This window comes from Acanthopagrus latus, chromosome 5 (assembly GCF_904848185.1).
Source record: "Acanthopagrus latus isolate v.2019 chromosome 5, fAcaLat1.1, whole genome shotgun sequence".
NCBI classification, from domain to species: Eukaryota; Metazoa; Chordata; class Actinopteri; order Spariformes; family Sparidae; genus Acanthopagrus; species Acanthopagrus latus.
The window spans coordinates 3,118,064-3,131,402 of record NC_051043.1 but is presented as its reverse complement, the minus strand read 5'-3'; the positions used below and the strand labels follow the sequence as shown (position 1 = coordinate 3,131,402).

Sequence of the window (13,339 nt, the reverse complement as noted above, 5' to 3'; positions counted from 1 at the left end):
TACCATCAATCCACATACAGATCCAGCTGTAGAGTTTGCCAAGACAGGCAGTTGTGGGAAGATTAAAGTCTGAATACTGACTCTAACAAGTAGTGATTTAATTATTTGGTTTTACCTATGCTTTGTTAAAATGTGTTTTTACTGCACTGCGGGGTGCCGTCAGAATGGAAAAAAAAGGTTGAAGTCAACAACATTCCACTCCTGTATGATGGCATGAATCACTGAGTAGCAAGGCCATATCAAGGAAATGTGCCTTTAATTTGAAGTGTAGAAGCAGAGATTGACATCTATATGGTTGATAGAATGCCCCATCATAGCTGGTGCAGGGCAAAAAAAGAGCTAAGTGTGTTTGAAGCAACGTCCGGATTAGTTGTAGAAAATTTCAAATTTTCTAAGCAGGAGGCTTGCTTTCATAGTACTAGCCATCAATACCATTGCTCATGATTACATGTTACTGACAATGCTGATCCAGTCTGTCTGTTGTGAAAAAATCTACAAAGCAGGAGGGTTAAATCCAAAGGTAACTGACTGAAATGATTGGGTGGTTGTAGCTCAGGAAGCATAGCGGGTCGTCCAGTAATCGGAAGGTCTGGTTGGAATCCCTGACTCCGACGGCTGCATGTCGAAGTATCCTTGATCAAGATACAGAACCCCAAATGGCTCCTGAGGAGCAGGTTGGCACCTTGCATGGCAGCCTCTGCCATCATGCCATGTATGAATTTGTGTGTGAGTGTGACAAGTGTTATAAGCTCTGATCAGTTAGTGGACTGGAAAAGCACTATAGAAATGCACGTCCATCTACCATTGGAAAATGCATGAAAACAAGGCAGAGACTGGTAATAACTGACAAAAAGCACATTCCTGAAAATAACATGCCCAAAATAAAATGGTTACTGTTCTTGAAGAATTTTCAGCAAAGGTAACTTTGAATTACTAAAGTGATATGAGACCAGATTTAAAGATGCAACATGTTCTTTTTCCTCAATTTATTTTTTGTCTCTTCCATGGTTTTGTTTTCACCTGATTCTGCTTGTTGGTTGTTTGTCAGTAGGATTACACAAAAATTGCAGAACTGATTTCTACCGAACATGGAATATACCCCAATACCTTGTGGTGTTGATCTGAGTATAGGGACAGAGAGAGAGTGCAAAGGGGGCTGTTTGGCCACAGTGAAGGTATTTGGTCTATTGAGGGCCATTCTACTTTCTTATTGAAAATGCAGTCTTTGTGCTGTCATATTATTAATGCCATGTCAAAGTTCAGTGACAATTAAACCCTCCCAAAGAAGGTAACAAGCCACCTGCTGACAAATACTCAGTCCACAGAAAGAAAAAAAAAAAAAAAACTCCAGTTGAGGGTATCACAGAAAAAAATAAAATAAAATAAATAAATAGATTAATTAATTAAATGGTCAAGATCAAGATCACGTGTCGGAAACAAATTTTTACATCTCTCACCGACCAATACATCTCCATCACCTTTAGAGAAAAACAGGAATATTTCGTGGAGCTTGGTCACATTTTCTGTGCTCTCCTCTGAACGTCCCCTGTGTTGCAGTTCCCTGTTCTGACCACCAGAGGACAGACAAAAGCTGCCGACTGAGTGTAGAGAAGCAGAGGGAGAACGTCCAAGTTCCAATGTGTTTATTTCCCATCCTTGGGCTTTGCTCATCAGATCAGTTTAAATAACTAACCCTCCCCGCTTCCACTTCTCTCTCATGAATAAAGCTGTGGCCCTTAGTGGTGCCTGCAGTGTCTCTTGGCAACGCTAGCTTAAGCTTAATACACAGTCACTCACACAGACACACATGACACACACACACACGGCACGGGAAATAGTTGCGGGTCACAACAGAAACATCATTAGATATCCAGCTGTCAGCCACTCTCTTGGATTCTAAATTGGACGATAGGGTGAGAGTGATACAGCGCAGCTGAATAATGACTCAATTGCATATTGTCTGATCTGTTAAAAAAAAACTGGGTGTCTTCTCACCTTTGAGTGTCTACTGGAAGCAAAGACAGACAGACTTAACGTACCCCAGGAATCAAGTTGAGTTTGGGCTGAATAGCTTGACTGGGGAGGGGGGCTGAGGAGGGCCCACTTTCTCACGGAAGTAAGAATTTAAGAGTAAGTTTCACATAAAGGCAACAGAGAGTATTTACTCTGCTGATGAATTTGTGGTTAATTGTGAGTGTTGGTGTGTATTACTATGTGGGGGGAATGTTAATGTGTACCCTTGGGTCGGGCAGATAGAGAGGGAGACATCCCTCATTAAAGTAATTAGACCTGCAGGAGAGGATCCCCCGGCCTAGGAATAGATATGCACACCACATCCACATCTACACTACCACACACACCACGCACACAAACACTCACAGACACGCATAACTGTGAGGCCCTCTCACACTCTAGACACGAAAACATGCACGCACACACTCAACTACACAGACACAAATGCATAGGCATCTTAATCCAGTTCTAAAATAAAGCTCTGCCTCAGACCCTTCCACAGTAATCCTCCGATATGCCTGAAAACATGAAGACAGATTCTTTGAAAAGTTATAACAACCATTCAGCTCACTGGATGGATACTGTAAGTTAATATGACATCATTTTGGTTAATTCAACTTAGTTCTAACTTGGTTCTGAAAATTGTGTTCCTTGGCCCACTGTTGGCAACTTTTATGTTTCTTCTTCATCAAGTGGCCCATTTAGGCAGCAGATACACAAGTCAGCTGGTTGACTTGCACAGTGAGGTTAATTCCAGGCATGAACAAACTATACATAAGTATTGGGTATTAATACAATTGTAGTATTTGTTTCATAGAAGCATTACAGAGAATATACTGTCTTAACATTTATCAGTTTTCACATGACAAAAAGTTTCTATTGTAACACACAAAATAAATGCAATATTGAAAATAGCTCCAACACCTTAAAGGAGAAATTCGGTCATTTAAACATGCGGCTTCATTGCTCAAGCTCATTGCTTCATTGCTCACACTTGACTTGCCAGTATTGAAGACACAGACACATTTGAACGGATGTCAACAAACTGGTATGTAGCTTCTTGCACAAACACACTGTTTTAACTACTTTTTTTATTCATTTTCAGTCATACACACTACAGTGCTGTGTTGTAAGGTGTCTGCTGATGTTGCGTAACTTTTGCCGTGAGATTTGGAGCATGTTAAGAAGCTTAAAACACAGTGTAAAGTTCTGACCCCATGCTGTTAGCTGTCAATGCTAACTCTCCATTCACGGAGCCCTGTAATGGTTGGACCAAATGTGTTCGCGTCTTCGGTACTGGCAAGTCAAGGGTAGCTTGAGCAATGAAGCTGCATGTTTAAATCGACCGAAGTTCTCTTTTAACTCAGTCTGTTAGTAGGTGGATGGTGTTTTTTTCCCTATTTTTGAACCTCAGCAATCTGTTTGATAGTAGAATTGAAATGATACAAAATATAATCAAACTACTAAAATACATAGTAGTAAAAATCTTTCTTTCAAATGTTTTATAAAGGGCGAACATTCTGTAATATAATAGAAACAGAAGCAGATGATAATGAAAAAAAAAACAAAACATTCTGGCTCAGTGTTTTTTTTTATATGGTTCTTTTGCAGTTACAGCAGAAATCAATAAATAAAGTAGCATTATTCTCCGATTATGCGTCTTTTATGTGCTGCTCTTCAGGGTTTTTTTTTTTTTGCCTTTCTGATGCTTCAATTAAACACTGTACTAAAAGCAACAAACAATCTGATAACAAACTCACACTTATTTGTAACATTTTATGGCTCTGAGTTTGGCATTATCAAGTCGGCTGCAAACAGCTCAAAAGTAAAACGTGTATTTTTTTCATAATAATCGACAGAAACTCTACTCGGTCTCACAACTCCCACTGTCCGGCAGAGCTGCGCCCTGCTGGACTCAAAACACAGCTGGTGGGGGTTGATGGACAATGGATGACACCCACACTGCCTGTTTTTAAATCTTGTCTTAAAACACATTTTCATTCCTTGGCATTTAATTCTGTATAAAATCTGTATTTTTAAATGTGCTTACACATACATTTTGATTTGATTTTGATTTGATTAACTCTTGGTTCAGATCCGAATAAAGGGGATTGATCCAGAGGGTTTTTTTTTTTTTTTACTTACTTTAACATTATGAGATTATGCATTTTTCAACATTTTTATTCATTTCTCAGATGCAGATGAAGGGAGATGTTTGGGCTTTGTGGAGGGATGGGCTCTACTGCTTGATCGATGATCAGTAACCTGGTTGAACTGTATGTGTATTTCATTGTAGCAACTTTTTAAGGTTAGGCAGCAAAGTGAGCATTTAGTTTTCAAAGCTGATTGCCTCAGGATTGACAGCTATAACCTGTCTCAGGTTTACTAAAATCTACAGTCAACGCAGATTTAAAAGACAATTCATAGTTACCTAAATTATGTTGGACAGTACACACTCAGCAGAGGGTTCAACAGATTTCTGTGGATTCCAGGGTCTATTCAGTCAGACTCTATCCACAGCTGTATCATAGAAGGAGAGATGGAGAGGTGAACATGAAAGTGTGGTGCTTTTAGTCTGTACTTGAAACAGAGGAAATCTGGAAGGAGGAGAACAACAGAGCTAATTAGTCAAGAGGAGCTGACAGAGCTGAGTAAAGTGGCTCAGAGCCAGTCAGCAAAGGGTGTGTGTGTGTGTGTGTGTGTGTGTGTGTGTGTGTGTGGGGGGGGGGGGGCATGGACATCAGGGTCACACCTTTATTGGTTTTTAGGTTCTGGACTTTAATTAAATATCACATATTGTGCAGCTAATCAACTACACTGCCTGGTTACATGTATGGATGTGCTTTATTATTATCTCTATTATTATTTCCCACTGGTTCTGATGTAGTTAAGAAGATCCATCAGTTTGGCCCGGAAATAGCCAGACACAAAATATAATCAGCCATCAGCAGCTGCACCAGAGAGCGTCTAAGACACAACAGAGGAAGCCAGGCAGACTGACATGGACAGAGGTGAAGACAAAGAGGACATTGCTGAAGGATGATTTAAGTGTTAAGCATCCATCAGACAAAGCCCCTTTTTAATGTAATTTCTATTTTTTTCCCGAATGTCCAAAACCCAAAAATAGTTGTCATACATATATTCTCAACATCATCACCAGGTGTTTTACCTACAGTGAAATCATTGAGTCTTTTACCATTTTTGTTTGTCCCAGAGTCACACTGTAATGCAATGTTACACAATGTGCAGTTGGTAATATTAGGAAATTTGATACATGTACATCATGTTGCTACAGGTTCAGATGAATTTATCCCAGTAGCTAATCAACAAACTAAATTAACCGTGAGCTAACGTTAGCCAGCAATGGCACTCTAAGGAGGTGTCTGTGTGTTTAAATTAAGGTAAACCCTCGTCCAGCACTCAGCAGAGACTGCGATTCTCCCTCCTCTTATCTCCCTCCTCTCTGTAATGTCACCAGTTGGCATTCAACATCACAGTATCCTGACTTAGTAAACACAGACAACTGAGCTCTCCTCATCAGAACGCGACCTGCAGTCAGGTTGATAAACAGGAGTGAAGATAAATCCACTTTTTAATCCCAGAAGTTAGAAAGTAATCTCTGAGCTCTCCTCCCGTCGATAAACGACTCCAGATTAGCATCTGATGTGACTGTTTATTCTTCACGTCTGGCTTAACCCACGACACTCCAACCAGCTCTTGGCCAGCTGAGCAGCAATGTCTTCCACAAACACACAGCATATGTCATATGTTTGGTTTTGATAGGAACCCCACCTGGCAGTGGAAATTACATATTACTCTTTTAAAAGGATGGCAGACAGTGGTTTTGGCTGCCTTGTATACTGTGAGACACATTTTTGGTAGCCTTTTTGTTTTGGAATTTTAGAACATAATTATTGGACCAGTTGTTTTGAGTGTGCCTCATCTATTTTGTGTAACAGTGATTTTAAAAGAGATAGACTTAGGTGGTGTAATATTAAATCAAATACTTGGAGGTACATTACATTTTTTAGCCCAGCACAGGGCTTAAAATCCCAACCTGTGTGGCTGCTTTGTATCATTTTCAGAAGTGCTGCCAGATCCTCACCTGCTGTGACAGATAAAGGAGGGGGGTTGGTGCATATGAAAAGATTCATACATATTGAAACCACAGCAGGTCTGATCCCGCCCTCATTCATAATCCATATTCCTTAAGAGCCTAAAGAATAAAATACCTCTTAGTGCTTAGCTTTGGCATTCATCACATTCTCCCCCTGTTGCTTAGTTTGGACCTGACTGAAGGTAGAAAAGGGTTCGGAAAAAAAAGCTATGTGGCCCAAATATACAGTCATTATATATGCAAAGCATAATGCTCTTGGTACCAGGGAGGCTTTTTCAGTGGGGAGATAGATAAGGTTAGATGAAAAAGGACGGGAGGGCAGATTGTGAATAGAAACAGCACAGTTAGATTACCTGGCTCAATTGTATGGACGGTGTTGCTCTCCCACTTGGCATTAGTAGGATTATATTTTATACAAAGTACGCCAAATTTCCGTTTATACTGCTGCCTACACACACACACACACACACACACACACACCAGAAACAGAAAAAAACAAGACTCACTCTGCACTGTGGCTCATGAGGTAGAGCAGGTTGGTGGATGGATCCCATGCTCCTTCAGTCTGCATGTCCAGATGTCCTTGGTTCAAGATGCTGAAACCCAAATTGCTCCTGATCGCTGTGCAATGCTTGAGTGTGTTTGAGTGAATGGAATATCACTACTGCTTTACACAGCTGATGACAGGTTCTTACCTTGCATGGCCACCCAATATCTATATGGCTGGTTATGACCCTGAAACAAAGGGCACCTTTAATTAACGCTGAACATTGTACAAGGATTTTTTAAAAGTGGTTACACTTTTAGGCACTTATTTTTTTCAGGCTGTGAGACTCCTTGATTCATACTGTTTCACCATCATCACATTACAGTCACCAATCTTACATTACAAATCATTACATTGCCTTGTATAAGTGTTATAACTATGTTGCATCTTTCTTTCATTTGCATCCAAAACAAATGGATGTGCAAAACAGATTAAGATCTTTATGAAAGGAGGCAGTGGTGTTCTTACTGCTTTTGTCCACATGGGCTGCTTAAACTCTTAAATACTTCTAGTGATTAACTAATTGCCATTCATGAAAAGAGTAAGGTTTCATATCCAGTAATCACTGAAGCTCCAGTCTATTGCAATTTATCACAAAACCAGTGGTGGGTGAGCTTGTATAGCTTTATGCCCTTGATGCTCTGCTAACAACAACTGTTTTCAACAAGTAAACTGGAATAATCACAGGACACTCCAAACTGGATTTATCTTTTATGATTTATTTTATAAAGTCTTTAAAAGGGGACTGAAGTTCAAGGCTGGATTACAAAGCTGCTGAAAGTGATACAATGGCACTGGAGGGCTAATTAGCACAACACCACAGGCAAGAAAACTAAGTCTGTTACATGAACAGAAATTTAGTATGTCATATATTACATGATTTTATATTACATATTAGCATTGTTGACAAGGTTGGGCGGTAACACGTTTCTTGACAGAGTGAATTGAATAATCGTAAAAATAATAATAATAATAATAATAATAATAATAATAATAATAATATTATAATGGCCCAGGCAGTTGGTCCCACCCGTTGAACCATGCCATTGGCCCCTTGTGCCATTCTCAGAGATCCATTTGGTGGTCATCAGTGCCTGTTACAAAGAGATCTGCCAATCAGATTAGTCAGGGGGAGTGCAGGCATCAAGCAGTAACAGGAAGTGCACACAAAAAACAATTTTGAACAATTTAAGCACGCTATACAGCAAAACTAAATCATGCAAATAAAATGCAGCAAGCAACAATATGAAATACCTAAAAACAGCCACTTCTGCCCTTCGACAGAAACATGGGTGCCACTTACCAATTTTAGCATGCTAAAATGCTAAAATGTATAACATTTTACCTGCTATACATCAGCATGTTAGCAGTGTTGTTGTAAGCATTTCACCATGCTGATATTAGCATTTAGTCCGGCCTCACAGAGCTGCTAGCATTACTCCTTAAAATCAGGGCAGCAGTTTAATATATCAGCTAAATGTTCCAGTCTGTATCCTCTCCAGCTCTGTGTTTCGTCTTCTCATTACTGTCAAGATGGGGAGCAAGACGCTGCTCAAACTGCTTCTTATGCAGTTGTATGTATGGTATGTGTGTACATACTATATACACGAGACTGTGTGTGTGTGTGTGTGTGTATGTGTGTGTGCATTCCTTCGTGTGAATGATGGTGAGCTGATTAACAGAGTGGTGAGCAGCTGAAAAAAAAGCACATCCTGAAAAACACACCGCATGCAAATGCTTTTGTCACTCTGACAGTATGTCTCAATTAAGGCCCAGAGCAGAGCCGGTCTGAGCTGCCAGCTTCACTGACCCCCCCCCCACCCACCAACACACATTACGTCCACACACTTAAAGCATAGCAAAGAACTGAAAAGAACAAAGAAGAAAGAGGAAAAAACTGAGGGGAAGGGGAAAGAGGAAGCCTTCAGCGACATGACAGCGGGGGAAATTCTTGAGAGGAGTCTGTACAGTAAATTGACAAGCGGAGAACCGCGGCGTAATGATAAGACCGGCTGGAGCACACACACACACCACTGATGCCAGACCATCCATAATGACAACAATAATGGCAAACAATAAACACTCAGATCCAACATCCCACCGGAGCCCCCCCACGTGGCTGACGGCTACTGTGGCACAACTCTACTGGAGCATGGTTTTTCCTGCAGAAAACACACGCACACACACACACCAGACAAACTGAAACACACACAGAATACACACGTGATGTGCATACAGTATATAGGCAAACTGTGAGCACGCGCATTCATATCAACAAGTACAAATATAATTGGACGTGCACATTTTGTGCAGTCGCAAACAACTTTACACGCATTCACACGTACTAAACCATACAATTCATTTTCTGCTCACAAACGCACACCTGCACACTCCCAAAATTACACGTGCAGGGCGTGCAACTTTGAACACACACATTTTAATACACACTGAAAAGAACACACAAAACACTGGTGAACACAAACTTTTCATAGAGTAGCGACACGCACACGGAAGGTCTTATACTCTCTCCACTGCCAGTGTAGCAGGGAGCTGATGGCGAGGAGAGGATGATGACGGCTGCGGTGGCTGGCTGGGTAACTGTTTAATTAATCTCCAGACAAACAGTGGCATCACACAGAGGGAGGGAGAGGGAGAGAGCGACAGAGCAAGAGACAGAGAGCGAGCGTGGAGTGAAAATGAAGATAGAGACAGAGCAGCGACAGCCACACAGAGGCTGTGTCGGTCTTTCTGTCAGCCCTCAGGACACATGACAAGACACACTGCAGGAGTCTCCAAAAATCCGCGACATGCCGAATCTCAAAGGCCTGTCCCTGGCTCAGTGGAACAGTCCCAAGTTTCAGTTTGTAGAATCTGGAGGAACGGAGGGATGGGTTGACATGTGAAGAGTGGCTGGGTCGCTGTGCAGTGACATGGCGGTCCATAGAGGCTTTCAAGAGGAGACACTTTCAATTTAGTTGGATTTTTATCCAACTAAATTGATTTTCAATCCTGTATCACCTTAATTCAATGTCATCAATCAATCAATAAACAATATGTCTTTGAAGTACACCTCTGCACAAGATTCTGTGTCTACAAAGTGGAGCTCTCATTTATTCTTTGTACTGAACAAAGGAAATCATAAATCACTGAATAATATTCACGTGGAATAATCATAAATCATGAGTCAGAGAAATAGTTGCATCTTCAGCAGTAGTTAGCCACACCTTAATGTATGTAAAATGGGCAGTCAAAAATAATCAGTACACTGTAGAGGTCTCTGCCGGCTCTTGGGCCAAATAAATATGACTCTTTTACTCTGTGCTGGAACTCTGCTGCTGGCTGGATTAGGCGCATCTGGCAGTTTGTAATCGTGGAACGAGTTGTCAGACTAATGATTTTTTGAAAAGGAAAGTGATGGTGGGGCAGAGGGCAAGGAATGTGTTCGCTGTAAGCCTGACCATCATGTAAAACCTGGAACACTGACAGCAAAGTGCAAAGTTTAAGTAAGTTATTTATAAGGAGAAAATAAACTTACTCTTAAAGAACTAATGTGCATTTTTGCATTGTATTATTATGTTAATAATGGATATCAAAATGTAATTTTCTGAAAATATTGTGCTTGAACGCTTCAGTGGCCCTCCTCTGAGATGACAGTACCAGCAGGGTTTAAGACCCCTGCCAGAGGGCGTCTGTTATTTCATCCCATCAGCTAGATCTTTTTACAGAACGGAGGGAATTTTTTTAACAAACACTTTAGTGCTGCATAAGAAACAATGAGCTTTAGCCTGCAGACTGTGGCTGGGAAGCACAGGGGAGAGTGCCTCAATGTTCTTGGGAATGCTGTAGTTAAAAATCAGGCTCAACCTCCATCACTGCATGTAGTTGCTGGTAACAAAAGTCACTGTTATATTTACAGGTAATCTGATTTGGTTAGCACATCTGCTTCCCTGGGCGCCACACACACTCCACACCCACCTCCAGTGCACTGTGCTGCTGCGCTTGTTTGACTTTTACTCCACTGGTTTCCAACAGTAGGCACTATTTTCATTTAGCCTCATTTTGTCCTGACATCTCTTCACTTTCTCATCTGCATCCTCGTACACCACCATTTCTCTGACATTTGAATCATTATTCTTTTTGGTCTATGTTAGACTGGACACTCATAATACAATTATTCAAACTCCCAGGTGGACCGATCCTGCTTTCACTTCTGTTCTAATTAACTCACACAGCAATCTTTGGCTGCTGGTACACCCAGGGCTACTGACTCATGTTTGTTGCTGTAGTTTCAAGAAGTAGCAGCCATTTACTGAATGAAAGAACTGATGGAACCTTCCTGAAATTGTGCATGTTGATTAAAGTCACTTTTGATGAATTGTCCAGCCTTTTTTGTGAATCATCAGTCCTTTAAAACTAAATTATACCAGAGCTCGCGAAATGTGAGGATATTTAAAACAAATGTGTTAAACAGACTTCCCAGTTGAGTCAAAATGCACTAAGACAGGCAGATGCTTCAGATTAAGCCAAATGAAACCCTGGATTGGTCAAATCCACAAGTACCACATGGTGTGTCTGCTTTAGTTTTGAATAAGTTGAATGAGTTAAACTGTGCAACACAACAGACAGACTGTACATTACACACCCTCTCAGAAGTATCTAAATATCAAATGGTGCAACACAAGTGATTCTACAATAAAATGTCAGGTTCTGACTTTGTTTTGTGAGAATTTTGTATCAAATTGACAGATTTCAAGAGGTCCAACTAGGATTAGAGTAAAAAAGAAAAGTCTGCTCAAATGCTGATTTTATCAGTTATTTAGTTATCTATCAAACTGCATCACATCCTTCACATCAGACAACATTAACTGAAGATGTGGGCTGGCTTTATACAGGTATTAGTCTAGTTTAAATTGCAACTGACCTGTTTGTGATTGCACTGTGCAGTGCGTGTGTGGACGGTTGAGCTACATGTATGGGCCTGCACATGAGTGAGGCTGTGCTCACCTGTACATGGAGGGTGTATCTGCGGTCCCTTGGCATGGAGTGCCAAGTAACGGGGCTAATTGGGTGTAAAAGGAGGAGGTGTGTGTGGGGTAGGGTTAGGTTGGTTGTGTGTAACTCTACAGCATCAGCTGCACCTGATCCAGTTGCCTGATTAAGCTGTGTAATCTCCTGCATGAAACAACAGCTGACCAGCTCCCTGGGGTGGTGGCCACACACTAATACAATCACACACACACCTGTGCTGGTGGCCATGACAGCAGGCACCTTGCGTTCCCAGGGGAAGGTACTCTCTATCACACACCTGGTATCTACACCTCCCCTGTCTCAAAGGTGAAGTCTCACAACAGAAAAACAGTTGAACAAAGCAGCAGTGTGTGTGTGTGTGTTTTTTTTTTCCTGTGAAGGTTTTAGTTTCACAGCTGTGAATGTGGGAAAGTGATCCTCAAACTGTTCTGATTTTACTGTTGGGCGTGCTCTACTAATCTCTGCATTAATCCTCAGAAATAATAATGAATAAAAACAGCGTATATGTGTGTGTTGTGTCTATAGCAGTTACAGGGTAAACAACCTATATTATCCATCAGACTATTAACAACACCCCAATCTGCCTCCATCATGTTCACGAAACAACTGTGGAATGTTAAGGGAATGTGTTCAGAGACATAAGGCCAAGGGCCTCATAGAGCATGATTAATCTAACTATTTTGCAATTAATCTCTTTCTCTATATCATAATTTTTTATCATAAATTATGATGATGTATGTTTGAAAACTGAAAAGTTGCTGGGAGTTTTGTACAATTTGCATAATGATTTCTCTTAATTCTTTACATTAAGGCAAGCAGTATTGTTAAATATCATCTTCTTTTATTTCAGGATGGAAATAAATACAACATGACGTGCCCCCGTAGCTCTGTGTACGGAGGCTGATCCATGGCAGCGGTCTTCACATCCTGTTCATTTGTTTTACTGTGTTTTTCCTCAGTGACAAAAATCTCAGTTGTAAATTGGACTCCCAAAGTACTTATATCTACATATTTCACCTACACAATGTAGCCCACTATCTCAAAGAAACTGAACTGATCACAGAGTTTACTTTTGTGTGTGTGTGTCTTTCAGGATAGAGAAGTGGGGGAGATACACAGGGAATGACAAGCAGCCAAGGACCAAAAGTTCAAATCAAACCTGCTCAGGAATCTCCATCCTTACCTGGAGCTGCCAGGCCACCCCATTTTTCTATTTCTGTCCTGAAATTTATAAAAGAGAATATCATGTTTAATGGAAAGAAGTAAGTTAAATCATGATGCAGTGAAAAAAGTAATCACAATTCCTAATGGAATAAACTCCCACAAAGGTTTCAAACTCACTCTGCGGTATATTCTGTATAAGTCTGTGCTTGTTTGTTTACATTTTCAGACATGCGTATCTGGACACAAACCCACATCTGTAACACTGCAAACCAAGCACAGAAGTCTGCTGTGGAGGCTGACGCTTTGTTTGTCTGCAGATTATTTACAGATTATTCAAACACTGCTGCATGTACGGCCCCACTGGAGGTATCTGCTGCGGACACACACACCCACACACACACACGACTCCAATAACTTCCCTCCCCCGGCAGCGTGCTGTGGGAGCTGGTCAGCGGCGTCAGTCAATTGAT

At 41.0% G+C, this 13,339-nt stretch overlaps 1 long non-coding RNA gene across 1 annotated transcript; it reads left to right on the top strand.

Annotated features, from left to right (window-relative positions):
- Positions 1 to 11,912: 11,912 nt before the first annotated feature.
- Positions 11,913 to 13,020, top strand: LOC119020098. Its single transcript, XR_005075233.1, has 3 exons — positions 11,913 to 12,011; positions 12,556 to 12,699; positions 12,799 to 13,020. It is a non-coding gene; the product is annotated as an uncharacterized LOC119020098 (long non-coding RNA).
- The last annotated feature ends 319 nt before the right edge of the window (positions 13,021 to 13,339 follow it).